At 37.8% G+C, this 19,973-nt stretch overlaps 1 protein-coding gene across 4 annotated transcripts in view; it reads left to right on the top strand.

The window, feature by feature from the left end:
- Positions 1 to 264: 264 nt before the first annotated feature.
- The window catches only part of nlgn3a (neuroligin 3a), a 151,715-nt gene continuing 132,006 nt past the window's right edge, over positions 265 to 19,973 (top strand). For all 4 annotated transcript variants that reach the window (XM_060885384.1, XM_060885380.1, XM_060885381.1 and 1 more), the window contains exon 1: positions 265 to 568. The gene's annotated coding sequence lies outside the window, so the exon portion shown is untranslated. The remainder of the gene's footprint in view (positions 569 to 19,973) is intronic.

The raw sequence follows: 19,973 nt of genomic DNA on the forward strand, positions 1-19,973 counted from the left end.
CGCGGGCGCGCGCAGCGAGACACACAGAGAGAGAGAGAGAGAGAGAGAGAGAGAGAGAGAGAGAGAGAGAGAACTTGATCTGCATAAATACGTCCATTATTCCCTTTTGTGGTCTAACAAAAAGTCGGTCATTTTTCTAACTGTTACAAGAACCCGGTTCAGCATCCAGCATGTATGTTAAGCGAATGTGACGAGCACGCGCACATGATTTCCTTGGTAACTCGCTCCTGCGTTGGCGTTCCCGAAAAAAAAGCGAAGACCGCGGCGCGTGTCCGTGCTGCGCGCTCCCGTGTAGACAGCGCGAGGAGAGAGACTTCAAGAACGGGCAAGGAAACGGATCGCGGAGAGAGAAAAAAATCATGAAAATGCGCCCGGAGGGTAAATGAAGGATGTTTCCTTCCTACGGAAAAAAAAAAACGACCGTGTGAATTTGCGTGAAGTGTCGTGAGGTGGGATCTTAAAGATCTGCGTAGGATTACGGTTTTAGTAACGCAATAAAACCGGGTATTTTTTGGGGGGGAATGAAAATGTCAGGAATGGAGGCTTTCATAGTAGTTCACCAAAGCAGGTGAGTCCTAGGTTTGTTTGTTTATTTGTTTATTGGATTGATTGATTTTGTAGAATTTCCAAAGCACGGATCCAGGTTCATCTGTATTAAGTGTTGCATTTCTGTTTGCACAAGAAGAAGAAGATAATAATAATAATGCCGAGTTTTGGGTAAGTGATGTAAGTCACGCTCTAATCACATTACGCACCGGGTTATAATGCAGCATGAAGACAGCGGTTTACTGGCGCGTCCGGTTCAATGTGTCCAATGCGATGCGAAAACAAACAAACAAACACGAATTTATTACCGGATTGAGTACCTTAAAGTTACAAGGCGACGCGTTGTGATGCGCCCACTGCGTCTCTGTGCTGAACACAACTATCACTAGCTCCATCTTTATATCTCTCCAGACATCACTAACCCCGCTGTAGCCACCAAAACGCACCGGGCAACAGTTGTTTACATGCGGCGCGATTTTGCTTAGATGTCCATCTAGTTTGCTTTTACGCACGAGACCATGAGCTGTATATAGTTTAATATGCATTTATACACAACAACAAAAAAATAAAACCTATGCATCACTAGAACATCCTAAAAAAAAAAGAAATACAGAAACATTCGTGGTTGTTTTTTTTTTCTTTTTTTAAAAACAAAACAAAAAAAACATTGTTTTAAATATTTATGATACTTATGATTCTATTTTTCTTGTTATAATAATAATAATAATAATAATAATAAAATAGGCCATGCCAATGACCATGTCTTATTTATTTATTTGTTTGTTTGTTTATTTATTTATTTATTTATTTATCTATCTATCTATCTATCTATCTATCTATCTATCTATCTATCTATCTTTTTCTTACTGTTTTTTATTATTATTATTATTATTGTAATGCAAGTGGATGTATGGATCTGTACCGCTAGACCTCCACAGGTCATTCTATAGTCTCCAGAGATGTAGACACAAGTATGTAAAGGCTAGGATGAAATCTAGCCTGCAGGGGGCTTTGTGAACGTTTCGTTTTCTGAAATTAAGAAGAAATTATTCAGCTCATGCATTCTGTTGTAGCGCCTATAGAAAGAATGGACGTGCAGTGTGCACACTAACTCAGCTATAATTGATTTGCACATTGAGACCTAAACACTAGACCCGTACAACAGAGAAAGCTTGTCACATGCTCCGAGTCTGTAATGCTTTTCTACAAGGTCAGTCAAAAGTAGCAGGTATAAACAGAGCAGCTCGGAAAGTCACCAAATACCAATAATGAGTTTATATGTCACAGATGCTTTCCTGCATACAGTTCGTTAATGGAGCCTTCGTTATCGGAGAAGATTTTAGTAGGAAGAAGGAGATTGCAAAAGGAGGGCAGAGTCGAGAGAGGAATAATGGGTGCCTCTGAGTTGTCATGGAGATATAGTGAATAAGCAATTGTTGCCTGTGAAGCTGAAGCATTAAAGGGATTCCTAGCGCCACTGCATATCCATCTAAGCCCTCAGTACAATGCTTGCTAACCGAATAAGACAATCATCCACATAACGCAATCATAGACATCCAGGCAGTTTATTACTGTTTAATAGCTTTATGGATCTTGTAGGCATTATTCTATTTGGGTTAATCAAAGTGCTTCCTAAAGACGCTTTTTACACCACCTATATTAGACTTTGAAAACTAGTGTGTATTTTTGCTTGGACATTTGGTGTCTTGTGAAGGATTATACACGGTCTTGCTTTTCAATTTCCCCTCACAGTCTGTCTTTATTTGTATTCTGGCCTCACAGCCTTGGCCATTTTTAGTTTTCTTTTTTTTTTTTTTTTTGAGGCTCCAGTTGATTTAAATGTATTATTTCTTTACTTAGACCTGACTCACAATCACAGTTTGTATATAACATACATTACATAATACATCAAAAATAATGCCATGCATGATACTGAAAACTTTTGAAATGCAATCTTACAAGAATGACCACTATTTTGTAAGGTTTCTTTGTGCTGCAATGGCGGAGAATTGGAACTGAGACAGCGTCACCAATGTCACCCACTACTGCGACCTAGCCAGCTAATCTGAGCCGATAGCAATACTATATATATATTTTATGTATATATATATATATATATATATATATATATATATATATATATATATATATATATATATATATATACATATACACACACACATATATATGTATATATAGTTTATATATACATATATATGTGTGTGTATATATATATATATATATATATATATATATATATATATATATACATATATATATATATATATATGTATATATATATATATATATATATATATATATATATATATATATATATATTTATATGTTTGCTGAACTTCTGATAGCGAATTTGTGCACTAGGCTTGTGCAATTTTCCCTGCTTACGATGTAAATGTTTATGATAAATTATTTAATCAAGCAGGACATATAATGGTTCTGGGTTCTGTAGGTGTGATCAAAATGTACAGTCAGGAACTGCTTGCTGGCAGAGTCAAGAGCAAAAATGTAGCTGAATACCTGAATTTAAGGTGATTCAACAATAATGCACAGTAAACCATAATTGTTGATATAATTGTTTTACAAATTCCCTGTCCAAAGTTTACATGGTCAATATTTATTGCTGGTCTGTTGCTGAGAATGCTGAAGCATATTTACTCACTTAGGTTTGACACGTAGCAGTTCATTGTTTAATCTTTTTAAATGAAAATTTACCTTTTCTGTTCTTCAGCCTCAGTGTTTTTATCCGTACAGTAATTAACCGACAATATCTAATGTAGTTTATTTTGATCATTCATTTATAGATTTTATCTCATATTAATGAACTCAAAATAATCTACATTTACCTGAGAGAAAACAAGGTGCACTGAGTTCAGTCAAGGGCCTGTGAGATTTGGAAAGGGGGCAGTGTCGATTGATGTTGAAGAACACAAAACACCTGCACATCATTCCAGATTCACATGCTGATGAGTTCATCTCCCATTCTCCTGGAGAGAAAGAGCTTTGCTTGGAGTATTTGTGGGTGATAATTTGTATTAGCTAAAGGTCGACGGGTCTGGTAATGTAATATAATTGGAGCAACAGTGAGTGGATTTCGTGGCCATGTAATAATGTGAAGAAACAATTATACCATTATTTCACACAAGCCCAGTGTACAAAACGCTGCAAATGTAACTGTGAGACAGATACTGGGTCACTAGTCATTTTAAACACTTTAATTTCACTTTGCTACCTGAACATGTTGTCACTAAGATGTTTTTTATTGCTCTTAATGTAAGGTTTGTGACCTGGCATAGACACGCTAGATGACGATGCAGAGCAAACTTGTGATCTTACTTTTTTATGTGCCATTAAATTTAGCACTTTGGCCATAGAGGAGAGGTTTTATCATCTCAAAACATTCAGCTTCTTTTGTACCTGGATATTTTTGCTGTTGTCCTTGTTTTAGTGCCTTCATATCACCAAACCCTGGATGTGCAGTCATTAAGAAGCTAAATGGTTGCTCAGCTGCATGCAGCTCAGTCCCATCAAGAAGCCTTTAAGATCCATTTGTAAACACATGTTAATTGCAGAGAGACCTAATTCCTGCTGCCCATTATCGCCCCTGACTCTATTATTACAACAAATGAGTGTTTGCTAATGGCACGACATGCCCTTACAATTTTCACAGTGAACCTTACAGAAATGCATAAAACATCTTTGACTAAACACGAAGTGCTATAACCTATATACAGTAGACTGAGCTAGAAAGCCTGGCAGTAAGCTTAAAGTATAACTCCTACTTGTTTGTATTGCAGGAGGTTGTCAGTGTACTGATTCTGTTATTCATCAACTCATAGAAGGATAATAGACTAGAAAATGATCATGGCATATCTGTGTGTGTTCTTTGGGGGGTACTGGGGACGGTAGCTGGGGACAAAAAGAGCTGAAACACCTCTACGTTAAAAAGACAGGCTACAGTCAATGGACAAGATGGTGGTGTTGTCATCTTTTTTGAGTCCTTTCCACTCCTGTGCATTTGAGTCGATAGACATTTTGAGAAATTGTTGGCATAACCATAGCAACCCAGCACTGTAACTTGGAAGGGGTCCCACTTGTATTCCAAGAATCCATTTTGGTATTTTATTCAGTTATATGTCCAGATTTGTGTGTGCGTGTGTGAGTGTGTGTGTGTGAGACAGAATGAGTGGCATTGCTGATTGTACATTACAGAAAGCAGGTCTTTTAGTCCATATATGGTAATGAGAGCAGCTCAGAATGGGTGTGCCTTTAAGACCCCAGACGAGAAGACACATTTTGGTTTTAGGTTGTCTGTCCATCCATCCTTCATTCTGTGCATCTGTCTAAGATTCTCCTTAGCAGGATATCTTAAATAAAAGTGGAAAAGGTGGGTTTGATTAATCAGTGTAACCAGCAGAGGAAGTGAACGGGGGATTGAAATTGATCCAGACAGGATCAAGGTCATAGCAAGGTCAAACGTCTGGAGCAGTTTTTCTTCAAATCTTTCTTCAAATTCTTTTCAGTTTGATGCATATATTAAAGGTGTTAGAGGCATACAAATAAGTAGCTAAAAGGACTTGGTTAATTGACAGTGAAGGCATCTCAGTGAACCATGTTGCCTCCAAGTTCCCCTTGTTTCTGAATAAATTGAGTTCCACCAAAGATTATACCCAAAGCACGTGTCTCAGTACTCAGTGCTCGCAGTACTGAAGTGCTCTGTATTCACAAATACCTTTGTTTGTGTGCATTTCACGACACCAGGCTCTCAATTTTAATTCTTTAATCTTCTTCTAATCTTTAAACAAATTTAAAAGACAGAAATTTTAAGAATTATGCAGTTTAAAAAACAAACAAACAAAAAAGGAATGTAGTTTGCTTATACATTACAAATGAAACAATACAAGTGAAATCCACCAGCTTGTAGCCGAGGGCAAATCCCAAGTGGCCTAAGATTTTCTTTGCACTATATATAGTATATAACATTGTAGAGAGAAAAACCCTAACTAATGCCCACAAAAGTAACGCAGAAAGACATTTTGTGTTTCAGCCCCAGAAAATTCTGGTTTATTCTCCTTTTCAGTGCCATCTGTTATTGTTTGCTCAGTATTTTCAGTAAAAGATTAAAGTATTGGCAGGGCTGGTTGTGTTTGGGAACATGGGCATCCATTGTGTGAAGATTTGATCTGTTTTATTTCCATTAAGCAGAGTATTGTTATAATATTGTTGTAAGGTGGCTGTGTTTTACACTTACTTCATTATGAGGCACCGTAACATAGTTACATGGTTTCATTTCAAAATCATACACACACACACACACACACACACACACACACACATACAGAGGATAATGATAGCTGTGTGTTTGCTTTTATGCCTAGGCTGCTGGTCTGTGGAGAAGTACTGCTTGACTCTTTTAAGAAAGAAGAAGCAGAAATAGGTGATAAAAATTCATTATTATTACAAATTTGTTAGCCAGTAAGCTAAAATGAGCTAACATGAAAAGATCTGTGGGCGATCCAGGGAATGCTGGGTACCATGTGTGTATGCCAGTTCACTGCGAGAAATTTTTAAGATTCATATTTAATTTGTATTAGCTAAAGGTCGACAGGTCTGGTAATGTAATATAATTGGAGCAACAGTGAGTGGATTTTGTGGCCATGTAATTCATATTCATATTTTTTTTTCATATACCTGCTAAGTCTAACCAGACTGGCCAACACGAATGGTTGTCATGTGAGGAGTAAGGAGAAGTCAAATAAATGGAAAAACAAATAAATAAATGAAAAACACAACATTGATGTTTAGGGAAAAATTATATAATCATAAATACGGTTTCAGAGTATTACAGTTTCCCTGGATACACTGCAGTAGCCTTTCAGGTTTATATTAAATTATTGTACTCAAATCACATCACATTAAATCACTCAATCATTCAGCTTAGTGTTATTGATCTTTTTGACAGACACTCATTGGACGTCTCTTTTGGCACCTCAAGGCCATTTGGGAGACGCACTTGTGTTTGGTTCTGTAGAACGGCACAAATATCTGTATTCACCTCTGCAGAAACTGGCTTAACGTAGCTTTAACTCTAATCAGAATCTAATCAAGAGGTCAATGCGCTGGACAGCTGTCAGTGCAAGTGCTAGAACAATGGATGCTATTGCACTTTATACCTTAATGAAACAGTGCATTATGTTCATTTCCCAATGTCTGTAAAAAGTGACAAGCAGTGGTACATTGTGTTACCTTGTTTTTCACTGTAACTGTCAGAGTAACTGAAATTAAAAGTGCTCCAGCCCTTTTGTGCTTTTGTTCAAAATGAACATCTAATGAAATCTTTTCAGCGCTTTCTACGAATTCCTAAGTAAAGACCACTTTCACGTTAATCCATTTGCATTCATTGAAACTCACCACTGAATACTGTGAATACACTCTGGGATATGCACTAGCACACTCGCACACACACGCGCACAAACACACGCACACACACACACACACAGTTGACAAGTGGAGCAAAGAGGTGCATGCAATATGCCAGCTAAACAGTGCTGCTTAACATTGGCCCTTACAAGACTCCAGAGACTAACTGTCAATGGAAAAGGTCAATGGGGCTAAGACTAGACTTAACAGGGACAGGGATATATAACGTGTCTGTGCGCACGGACTAAATAAATAAATAAATAAATAAATAAATAAATAAATCATAAAGGATCTTTAGATGTCTTTCAAAACATTTCCCTGAATTTTAGCAAACCAAGCAATTTAGGAAATACAAGTAATAATAATAATATCAGCCCAGATAATATAATAATATAAGCCATGTGACACAAAAAGAAATCAAAATGCTTTTTGACATTGTTTCTCTGACCTTGTCTCAAAAGATTTCTTGTATTTACATGAATATGTCCCTAACTTGAAAATGAAAAAAATATAATAAATAAATAAATAAATAAATAACAACAGCCTCATGTTTGTAGTGTAGTCATATTAATGAAATTTTCCTCTTCTCAGTATTCATATGACGGTTGTGAAAGCCAGCAGCCTTTAAAGCAGACTGACCTCTCAGCATGTAGGTGCAGTAAAGGTGTACATGTACAGAATGTAACAGCTTTAAGAGCTTCGTCCTAAATGATCACTTAGTTATATGCACATGCATATGTAGTGCAAGGAGGAGATAATTAGCAGGAATTTGACTCTTAAGTTGTAGCCACTTAAAATGCAAATGCTCCCGAATTCTTCAGGAGTCTTAATCGGCCCACACAATGTCACTGAGCAGCAACTGCGAGAGCTGATACAGCAGAAATGGAATCAAAGCTTTTAAAGCCCAGACAAATTAGCATGCATCAGGAGATGCAAAGGAAGGAGGCCCATAAGCCTGTCATCTCTGTCAAAGGATATAGAATGATGAATGAGGCAAACAAAAATCTGCTCAGAAAGAGGTCTGTGGGTTCACTGCGAGACACAATTCTTTAAATGTCAAAACACGATTTATTTTGACAAGTGGACCACCAACATTTGTATCTTATCTTGGTAAAGAGTGTTGAATTTAATTCAAGGTGATTTGACTTTTCATATCGGAATCATTTCAAGGTTTGGCAAAGAAACACAACGGTTAACAACTTCAGCTGAAATGATGGATGTTTACTGAGATGTTAAAAAAAATAATAAGAAACAGGATTGTCAAGAGGGTATTTTGATTGTTTTGGAGCAGAAGTCCTCTCTTTTTTGGGATGCAATACAATCTTTTTGATGAACTTTGATGAGGTACGAACAATGTGATGCTGTAACAATAGTATTTAACAATTACAAATACAGTGTAGAATAATATACAGTAGCAGTGCAATGCATTGTCGTGCAAATGCAGGATGAGATTCTGTTGGAGAAAAATGTGATTTATGGGGCTTTGAGCATTGCACGTCTATAGGTGTCAGTCTGTCTGAGTGTTTCAGTATGTTAGAACCTCCTTGTGTGCTGGGATTTTCATACACAACAGTTTACAAAATTTACAATGGAGAACGGAGTGGGGAATGGGAAAAAAAAACAACCTCCACTGTACTGTGGTTCTGTTGATGAGCGAGTTCAGAGGAGAATGATCAGACTGGTTTGAGCTGCCTGAAAGACTACAGTAAGTCTACAGTAACTGCATTCTTTCTCCAAAATATCTGTTCTCACTGATGTCCACAGAGTAAATAGGACTATTATTTGACTTCAGAACTATTAAAACCACTGGTATGTTCTGAGTTGTGTTATTGGCAAAGTCAAGTCTCTTAACAGCTGCCAAGCTTACAAATGGAGCAGCTATTCCTCCTTGTATTATGTGCAATTTGCTATTTCATCTTTAGTTTCTTTCTTCATCCATCATTCATGCCAGTGTCCTCTAGAAATCAGCTCTAATTATGATTACAGCACGGCAGGATGACTGGAATTTCGGCAGCTCCTTTAAATCAAGTCCCTCCATCCGCATGCATTTTCCATTTGTTTAGTTCTTTATCTGGGTTATGGAGCAGAGAATAGACGAGTGAGGATGGCCATTGTGCTCTCCAGTCCTTGCGATAAATTAGCAAAGATAAGGCCCAGAGAGACTGCATCCAGAGGCTATCATTGATCCCTAAGGGCAGGCTTTTAAGAAGCTTACTAAAAGCTGCAAGCTAGAAGATGTGCTTTTAGTCCACTGTGAATGGACAACATTAAAGAACATTTCTTTAAACCTATAGATAGGACAATCATCAAGGGTCTAATCGCGTCATGGTCTAAATAGGTTTAAACAGGCCAGTGGAACATGCTTTTCATTAATACGAACTAAATAATCAGAAGATGGTTAAAATGTATTTTAAACGTGCAGTGGATTTATAATAGCCACTGAAAATCCCACAGTAGTACACTAGTACTCATACTGTGTGTGTGTGTATGTATGTGTGGGTGTGTGTGTGTGTGTGTGTGTTGCATATCAAATATACAGCTGTTGGTTTGTTCTAAGTAAAGCTTTCCATGAATCCCTCACTGTGGGAATACAGTAGCCACATAGTAGACAGCACAGGGGAGGCAATTAGCTCCAGACTGTGCGAATTTCACTCCGCCCTTCTCTTCCCTGCCAGGAAGTCCGATTATAGTTTTAGGGCTGCTCCATCACTTAGAAATAACAGACAAAACCCTCACAGGCATGTCATACAAGACAAAAGAGAAGTGGGTCAAGACATAACGATCTATGTTGTGCCTGAATAACACAGACGTGGGTTGCTCGGGTCACGGCTGCTAGTGAAGCTCACAGCGCTCTGAGATTGCACATTTAAATAAATCAAATCTCCAGAGCAGCGTGGCCAATATTGTTGGAGGAAGAAATAATATTCTAGACTGGCTAAAGGTGAATTAAAGTAAGAAAGGGTCAGTTATCATTAGACTGTTTCTACTTGCCAGAATTGTTGAGTGAGCTCATCCCGGGAAGCTGTGAATTATTGTCTCAAAATAGGAATATCAGCTCAATGGGAAGACACTGCACAGTGACCTTTATGTGAGCTTATTGACTCATTCTCATACATGGTGACAACATGTTTGGCTTTCTCTTATTCCCCCAGGGTGTCAGATTGACGGAAGAGTGAATGATTTTATTCACCCAACAAGAAGCTTTCAATCTTCCTTCAATAGGTTAATGAGATACCCACGGGTGTCATTATAGTACCGCAGCGGAAGATAGCAATGAATCAGCAGAATGAAGAGAAGATAGACAGACAATAGCTCATGGTGTAAAAGCTTGGGAAGAAAAGGGGGAATCCAGTTCAAAGGTGTAATTTGAGTATGGAAGGTTTTACACAGCAGTCCACTCCAAAAGCAAGGCTATTGTTTTTTCTGTTTTTACACCGGAGAGAGTGAGTTTGGTATCAAAATATGAACATCTTTTATCTAGAACAGAAATAAACAAATGTTCAGTGTATTGTAAAAACAAAAGAAATAAATTGGCCTTGCAGTTCTAGTATGTTTGAGGAGACTGTGTATGGTACAATATCTCTATGCCTAGGCCACTAATTCAGTTGAAGATGGCAAGAAACAGATAAAAGCTGCTGGTGCTGTATATAAAATCTTTATTGTTTATCTCAACTGTTCATGGAAAAAAGTCTTAATAGTCATTAAATCTATTCAGGGACGACGTTTGTTTTTGTCGTTCATCATGTCTAGTTTTTATAGAGCATATTTTTGTAACTTATTATGCTTTAGCTACCTGAGAGAGAGAGGTTTTTGTGGATTGCACTTTGTTGGACTTATCCCTGGTTTTGAACATTTTCTTTGCTAACAGCGATGGGAAAACAATATACATAATGTACTTGCTTCGAATGCTTTTGTTCTTCATAACCAATAGAATGCTTTCTATGAAGCAACACAAAAAGGAAGACACGAAAGAGACAATTATCTTATTCTGAATGTTTGTAGTCCAGGACACACACATCCTTTTATTCCTATATTATCCTCTTGCCATACTATAGACCTACTGGATATAACACTGCTCTGGGATGACTCAGTGGTGTTACATGGATTTAGGCCGTTCTGGCAAGCTGGAGTACTGTTTTCCTTGTTTTTCATCCAGATAGATAAGGGGAATCCTGGGCTTTGCTGGAAATCCACTTGAATTTTCTTTTCACATATTCTATGCTTAAGTCTGTTCTTCGTAAGAATTGTAATTAAAGCAGGTATGAGCGAATCTGATCATATCGTACACATCCTAACTGTTTATGGGAACCATTATATTTCAGCATGTATAAATCTAGGAATAAATAATGTAAATCTATATTAATGTAAATATAATGCAATAAAATAAAACTGCAAAAGTGTTAGGAAGAAAACACACAAAAAAGAAATAATAGCGGAAATAAACAGCTTCTCCTTAAAGATTGATTTATCTCATTTTATGTGCAATCAAGAAAATTTACATTCTGTCACACTATTCAAGTGTTTTATTACCTTTACATTTGTATTACAACGTCTTACCACACCCAATATTGGTGGATGTGTCCTTACCTTGGAATTGGGGTCACTTTAAAAATAGAAAGCTTGCCTTTAGTGCTTCAAATGTGTGCAATGATGAATTAGTAGTTCTGGGTCAGTGTCACAGTGGTTTGGGTGAAGGAGACAAGAAAATAGAGTCATTAGAGAAACTCCCATGACTCTGTCTGTCTGGCATAGAAAGTGCCTGTGAGAGGGCGCAAGAAAGTGTGTGTTGCCGCATGAAAGGATACGTATGAATTCTGATTACATTTACGCCTGGATGTGCTACAACATATCCTATAATCTCCTCACTGGGAACCAGCCCAATCGATAAAACCTGATCTTTACTTTTCATAAAGAAATGAGCAATTGACATAGACAGGCAAGAGAAGGATCAGATACGGCATTGTATAAGCAATGAAAACATTTTTAGCTACGGATATACTATAAGCACCCATTTCACTCCGAGTCCATGGCCACATCAGCAGTAATGAGAGAATCTATATCCCACAACGTGGCTATGGAATACTAATTTACACCTGGCCACATTAGGATAGCTACAGGACATCGTTAAGAGGGTTTTCTGTCTAACATTTCACCTCAGTTTTCTACCTCAACCTTGAATTACTTCCACCTCCTTGGCTAACAGAGGGATGACTAAAAGCCACCTGTGAAAATTTGAGGGTGCCCAAGTAGTGTGTGTTTTCCGAGCTATAATGGTAGTAGACAGCTCACTTCTGAAGAGTGAAATAGCAGGCTTGAGAAGGCACTCTGCAGAGAGTATTGTAGAGGAAAAGAGGTGTAGAAGATAGAGGAGATGGAGGAGATGGAAGAATGACAATGTTCAGTGAAAAGCAGCCAAGCAGAAGATGGCTAAGCTAGGATCAGCCTCTGGACATAAGCAAACAGAAGTTAAAATGGATGCCTGGATCCCCCCCCCCCCTTCCTTGAATTGAATATTTCATTGGATTCATATTGAGTTTACATCTTGAGTTGGAAGTGGGTCTTGTGTACTTGTGGCTAAGTGGGAGGAGTTGCCGCTTGAAGAACAAGGGAGGGATTTTTTTTTTCTAATTTATTTATTTAGTTATTTATGTATTTATTCAATATTTGCACAGAGCACAGTGTAATTGTCTTTGCAGTTTGATCTGTTTAAATTGTGAGATCGACTAATAAGTATCTTCTCAAGTGAGAACTAATTGGTTTGCTCATTAGTTAGCCTGTTTTCTAACCAGCTGGCAAAATAAGATAGTAAAGTTATCAGCTGTCGTGTCGTGTTTAGTAACAGAAAATTCTGATTAAATGAGGGAATCAAATATTAAGCTTTAAAATAGTAAGTCAGGGGGCACGGTGGCTTAGTGGTTAGCATGTTTGCCTCACACCTCCAGGGTTGGGGGTTCGATTCCCGCCTCCACCTTGTGTGTGTGGAGTTTGCATGTTCTCCCCGTGCCTCGGGGGTTTCCTCCGGGTACTCCGGATTCCTCCCCAAAGACATGCATGGTAGGTTGATTGGCATCTCTGGAAAATTGTCTATAGTGTGTGATTGCGTGAGTGAATGAGAGTGTGTGTGTGTGCCCTGCGATGGGTTGGCACTCCGTCCAGGGTGTATCCTGCCTTGATGCCCGATGACGCCTGAGATAGGCACAGGCTCCCCGTGACCCGAGGTAGTTCGGATAAGCGGTAGAAAATGAATGAATGAATAGTAAGTCATGTTGTAAAAAGGAATTTGTGTTCAATTACATTGGATTCTAGGCAAATTGCATCATTATGGCCTCCACTGGTTTTCGGGGAAAGTGGTGGCTCAAGCTGATGATTGTTGATTGCAGGATCGGGGTTCAAGAAGCCCCAGGACTGTCCATTCACCACTGTTAGGCCCTTGAGCATGGCCCTGAGACTTTACTACTTCAGGGGTGCTGCATCATGGCTAACCTTGCGCTCAGACCCCCAACTTCCAATGTTGGGATATGCAAAGGAAGAATTTCACTGTGCTGTAATGTATATGTGACAAAAAAGGGACTCTTCTATCTAACAAACTTCACTTGCCCAAGCTAATCATTTTTTTATCCCCTGAGGGTAGTGGGGACTCCCTCATAGAGCATCAGCAAGAGGAAGCAGAAAAGCACTTGTTCGGAGCAGTACTGTATCCTTGTGCTTTATGCTATAGAACAAATGAAACTAAGTGTATTACATTTGCAGCATTTAGCAGACCCTCTTATTCAGAACGACTTACATTTCACCTCATTTTATACAACTGAGCAATTAAGGGCCTTGCTCAGGGTCCCAGCAGTGGTAGCTTGGTGGACCTGGGATTCAAGCCAATCTTCTCACTAGGCTACCACAAACAAAGAAGAAGCATCCAATAGAACCTGTAAGTACTACTTGTTAAAAGAAAGAACTAACTGCATATCATCAGTTAGCTACTGTTAATTAGTTAGTAGTTAATAAGGATTATTAAGTAACGTCTATTACTTTATTAAGTAATGGGCTGCTGTTGGGTGGCACCATAGTATTCTTTTGAATTGACTTATTGCTCCAGTACCACAGCAATTTGTATGTTAGGTCTCAGGCATCTCAAAAATAAGTTATAATTGATCCAATCAAGGTCAAGGTCACAGTATGATCAAAACTTTTCCAATAGATTTCTTCAATTTCATAATTCATAGGTAAATTTTGCATCATTTATACAACTGTACAGACTTCTACATTCAGCGAAATGCTTTTTTTTGACTGTGACATAAAAATAGAATCACAATAGATTTAAATGGAATAAAATATATAAATAAAAACAGAATTTAACTAGGTAGGTCAGTATGATTTCAGATCGAAGGCAAAACATTATTATGAATGAAGTTCACAAATAGATAATGTGCATAAATCTGTTTGAGGACGTGGGCATTGTGTACACAAGCCCAGAAAAGTCCAATGTCTATGTGTTGCCTTGGTTGAGGACAACACATCTCATTTAAATTCTATTTTAAGGGTATTTGAGGCATACAAATTAGTAAGATGAAAGACTAATTGACAGTGGAGGCACACCATCGACTCTTAACTCTATTAAGACCTGTTGCATGGTGTACAAATTTAAATACATTAAATTACATTTAATGTTAAGGAGCCATGTCAGCACAACCTTTTTAAAATGCATTTAATAGAGCATTTGCCTTTTGTGTAAATTGTTGCTATAGAAATAATAACTTTTTTATTTCAAATCAAATTACGTATAGTGCTTTTAACAATGGACATTGTCTCAAAGCAGCTTTACAGAGCAAAAACGTTAAACATTATACAAAGATTTACACAAAGATTCAAAATCAATATTGGACTTATATTAAAATGTGTTTGTATTTATCCCCCCGTGCCTCGGGGGTTTCCTCCGGGTACTCCGGTTTCCTCCCCCGGTCCAAAGACATGCATGGTAGGTTGATTGGCATCTCTGGAAAATTGTCCGTAGTGTGTGATTGCGTGAGTGAATGAGAGTGTGTGTGTGTGCCCTGCGATGGGTTGGCACTCCGTCCAGGGTGTATCTTGCCTTGCCCAATGACTCCTGAGATAGGCACAGGCTCCCCGTGACCCGAGGTACTTCGGATAAGCGGTAGAAAATGAGTGAGTGAGTGAGTGTATTTATCCCCAATGAGCAAGCCTTAGGTGACTGTGGTGAGGAAAAAATCCCTTAGCTGGAAGAGGAAGAAACTTTGAGAGAAGGGAGCCCATCATCATTTGGGTGACACTGAAGGGTGCGATTATATACTGTTATAAACGTCATGATTAGCGAACTATTGTCCAAGAACATTAATGAGATCCATCAGATTTGATCAGTAAATCAGTTACTAGACGTGTTGCTTAACTATGGTTACAAGATATGTTAATTAACTGTTTAGTAATGTGTACATCTGCATGAAGTTATATTCTTTAATATAATGTGTTTCCATTATTTATTTCCTCTTTTTAATCATCTGTCTTTGGCACATTCGACTCCTCATTACTGTTTGTTTGCCAAGTCAATTCATGAGGAAAGCTGACACGCACCAGACATAATGTCATATTTTAAAAAAAAACTATATATAAATACTTTTAGCTTGTTGGCAAACTGAGACACTGAGGTTCTGTTTGCGCAGCTTTCACTGTTTGGTTTCTAAATCCATATTGACTTATCAGTGACTGCTGAAGAAAAGCAAAAGTGGCACCTTTCAAGCTGCCATTTTTTTTGAGGGGTGAAAGTAAATGCATTTGCTTTTGTTTGTTGTGTTTAAGTTTGAATAACATTGCATACGTACATGCTGAAACTTAACAATACTGCAGCTCATCAAAGGGCAGCAGTCGAGGTCTAGACCTGTGTAATGGATCCTTTTTTCCAGAGTACAAGAACTGAAATAACCTCACAGTGATTTGCTTCCTAGTGGACAAGATTTGCTATGCAGATTAAGTCTGTAGGAATCCAAGCAAACACATTTCCCATCACTGTGACGTTCAACCATGCATACACTTGTCTCTCTTTACCACTTCTGTATTTTCAAACAAGAAAAGCAGACTCCTGAATCTTAAAACAAAGGATGTGGGAAATGTGGAGTGTTTCCCAGGGGAATGTTCTTGGCTTTGTCTCTCCTTGGCCCATTTTCCTCCTTGCTGGCACAAAAAGAGAGAAAAGCTACAGCATGAGACATAAGACAGGGACTAGCACATCTGTGAAACACCAGCAAAGCCTTAAATCAAACTGGTGACCTGCAGTTCATTTAAAAAAAAAAATACAGAACAAAAAATAAAAAAAGTAAAACAATAGTAAAGGCATTTAAGTTTCAATGTCTTTGAAAATGGATTTCCAACTGCTATGAAATGAAGCAAATTCTACAGGAAAAAGGGAACATTTTGAATCTAGTGTTTCTAAAGTTAAATAGTTAAGCAAATGATATAATACACTAGTTGTAACTGGTCATGTGATTATATGTTTGGAGGACTGTACTAGCTTTGAGGGCAGATTAAGCTATCTTTATTAACTACTCTATGTATGCACGTCAACTTCTGTTTCATGCTATATGCATGGCTTAAGGAATTATACAAGCTAATTGTTTGGATTTGTCTCTTTATCTAATTTGCAGAGAATCTTTAAGAAACATCTTGTTTTTAAGAAACATCTTAATTCTATCTAATTCTAATTCTATATTCTTAATTTTAGTGTTGCTTGTTGTACTGTGGTTTTGGTTCTTGGAGCTGTCACTGAAATCAAAAAGGAACAGTCACCTGATTCTCTGACACTAAAGTGAATGTAGGTTAACACAAACATATAGCCACTGAGCAACTGATATTATGGTTAATATGTGTAGTTACAGTATAAATCACAGTGTTGGGTGAAGCACAAGTCTATGTGACTATCAGAAAATACGCCTGTACACTTCAGCACCAAGGACAGCAGCACACTTCCCCGAAAACAAGAAAGTTAAAACAAGCAAAGGGGCAATAAAACACAGCCTATTCTATTTATCTGAGAAGCCCACACAACCTCTGGCCAAGATTTATTGCCTCTAATGCCCATGGGCACCAAATCTTCAGACTGCATTTGCTAGGGATATTGATAGAAGAGACCGGTAGAGGGAAGTACACTGGAGAATCACGCACACATATACAACACCAGCACACGTTTAATGTATGTTTTAGCCTCCAAATGTATTACATACTATATAAAATGAATCATAAATAGCAAACTTGTGTAAAGCTCTCAATAATTGAGACATTTTTCATGTTTAGTTTAAGTGTTTGCATTTCTGAATGCTTCTACTAATGCAGCTCTTTGATGCATTAGTCTCAAGAGAGGAACAAACAGGGAATAAGAGAGACAGCCAGGGAGCAGCTGCAATTAATGTGCTAGAATTACAACTCTCTCTCTCTCTCTCTCTCTCTCTCTCTCTCTCTCTCTCTCTCTCTCTCTCTGTCTCTGTCTCTCACTCACACACATACACACACCACTTTTTTGTGCCACCTTCCATTAATCCATTAAAGTCATATCAGACAAAACTCACATATACAGTATAATGTGTTGTTTCAACAGCTACTCTTCGACTTATGGCAATTAGTCTGTGAGAGAATATTGACGTAGTCTTAGAGGTAATACATTTGGTTGGAAAGGCTCTCTTGCTGTTGTTCAAAAAACAGAGTTTGAGACAAATAGTTGTCTTGGTTGTATTCCCTTGTAAAAAAATCATATTGGCTTACTAGAGAGGAAACAAAGCTATTCTGTCTTTTCGTTTATTATTTGAAAAATAGTCTAATCTTCTGTGCTTTAATTTCAAATCATTACGCTCAATCATATCTGTCGCCGCTTTATAAAGTGTCACCTATTTTAATCTGATGCCTCGATTTTAAGTCTGAATTGATTTAAATTTTTTACTCAGCGTTCCAAGAGATATTTGATATTTGCTTTAGTGTGAATTGAATAAATGTGATTTGTTTTGTCGTTTATTTCATATTCGTTCCCGTTGCAAGACTGAGAGACTTGAAGCAGAATTTGTTGTTAGTATTTGGATTTGGCCTACTTTCAGGGCCCTGTTAGTTTTTCACTGTTACATACTTTGATGTTTGTAATAAAGAGAAGGAAGTGCTACCCACACCGAGCCTGCTGCCTTTGTTGTCTATCGCTTATACACACACATTGTAGGCGGTGGAGGCCAATTCACTTCTGCTTCATGCACACACACACATTCTCAGTATCATTTCAAACTGAGCTGTTTGAGTTAGAGACAGGGAGTAGCATTGACCCTGTATTAGCTTGGTCAGAATTTTACACACATTATAGATAAAGATTTGTAATGATTTGTGTAATACGGATGTAACACAATGACACTTTCTTCATATGTGTATTGTACTAGTTTAAAATAAATATGAACCCTACCACTGTATGCCCTCCAACACTGTGAAAAACCCCAAAGGTAGAAATGCCAGAACTGTCAGGCTGATGTGTGATTTCTGACTCTGACAGTTCCTCAAATTCATATCACTCGGGCAGGACTTTAATTCCACACATACAGATATTTTCACCTACAGTAAACCAGTGTGCAGTATATTAGAAATAGTACAGTTTTATTTTCTAAATTGGAAAAACAAACTAGTAGCCACCACAACCCTGATCAGGCAGTTACTACGGATGAATGAATCAGCTTTCATTGTCCTACAAGCTCCATATCTGACCACTCACACATACCCGCAGGAAACCCTTGTATGTTCTTCCTGTGCTTCCTAAAGGGATTTCCTTTGGGTGCTCTGGTTACCTCCAACAGACTATATGTGTGCTGTAGCTGAATGGCCTTTCTAAATGGTCTGTAGTGTTAGAATTTGGAGTGTGTGTGTGTGTGTGTGTGCCCTGCAATGGACAGGCAGTCCCCCTGGGATGGACTCCAGACTCTCTGAGACCCTGCACAAGATAAGCGGTGGAGAAAATGGATAAAAAGGGATGGGTCATCCACACATTTTACACTTGTTTGAAACCTAAACCGAAGGATATGTGAAATTAACCTTGTAAGGGAGTTTGTTAATTAATGAAACTGTACTGTAAGCAAGGGAGTTAAATGAATAGTAAGGCCAACAAGTGCTAGCATGACTCTGTGACCGAATGAGTCATTCATTGTTACCTATTATGAAACATTATGTCCAATTATGTTAGTGCTAAATAAAGGCACAAATGAGTGGTCTTAGGAGAGCTAAGGTCTAAGTGCTGAAAGGGAAAAAAAATATGATCTATTATACTTTTAAAAATACTCAATTTCTTTCTTTGCTAATTCCCACTTGCAAATTAGAAAGGACCCCATGCATGAAATCATCTGCATTTCCTCTAGCTTCGTCTCCCCCCCTATTTATTTTTTGCGATCGCTGGCACTTTTTTACTAAAGCTAGACATTCACTTTCAGCTGTGCTATAATTGAAAAAGTATTTAGACTCTTTAATCCCTATTGTTGCTAATCATTTTGCAGGGACTATACTGTATGTTATTTTTATAATTAGTATTCTGACTTCATTTTTGAACCAGTAGCTTGCGATACAGAAAAGTAATAACTCCAGGTCAATTAAATGAATTTAATGAAATATTTCAATGCAATGAAATATTTTAGACAGTGATAGAGGATACCGGACAGCTTTAACACATAACCCAAAGAAAAGAGGATTACTGTCTCACTGCCTTTGTGAGTGTCTGCTCTTTGGATACCTCTCATAAAACCGAATCACATATTGTTATAGTAACTGTCAGTTTCTTTGTCACCTCTCATTTCCTGTTAGGATGTAAAATGTCCTTTGGTGGAGTAAATATAGCATAACATTTCATCTGCACACTAATTCCAGGACAAAAGATGAATCGAGTTTGGCATCTCACCTGCAGTGTAACATTTATAAATCTGTAATTAGATGCAGATCATCTTCCATTCCAGAGAGAGTTACAGTATGTATACGTGTAA

Source organism: Tachysurus vachellii, chromosome 13, assembly GCF_030014155.1.
Source record: "Tachysurus vachellii isolate PV-2020 chromosome 13, HZAU_Pvac_v1, whole genome shotgun sequence".
NCBI classification, from domain to species: domain Eukaryota; kingdom Metazoa; phylum Chordata; class Actinopteri; order Siluriformes; family Bagridae; genus Tachysurus; species Tachysurus vachellii.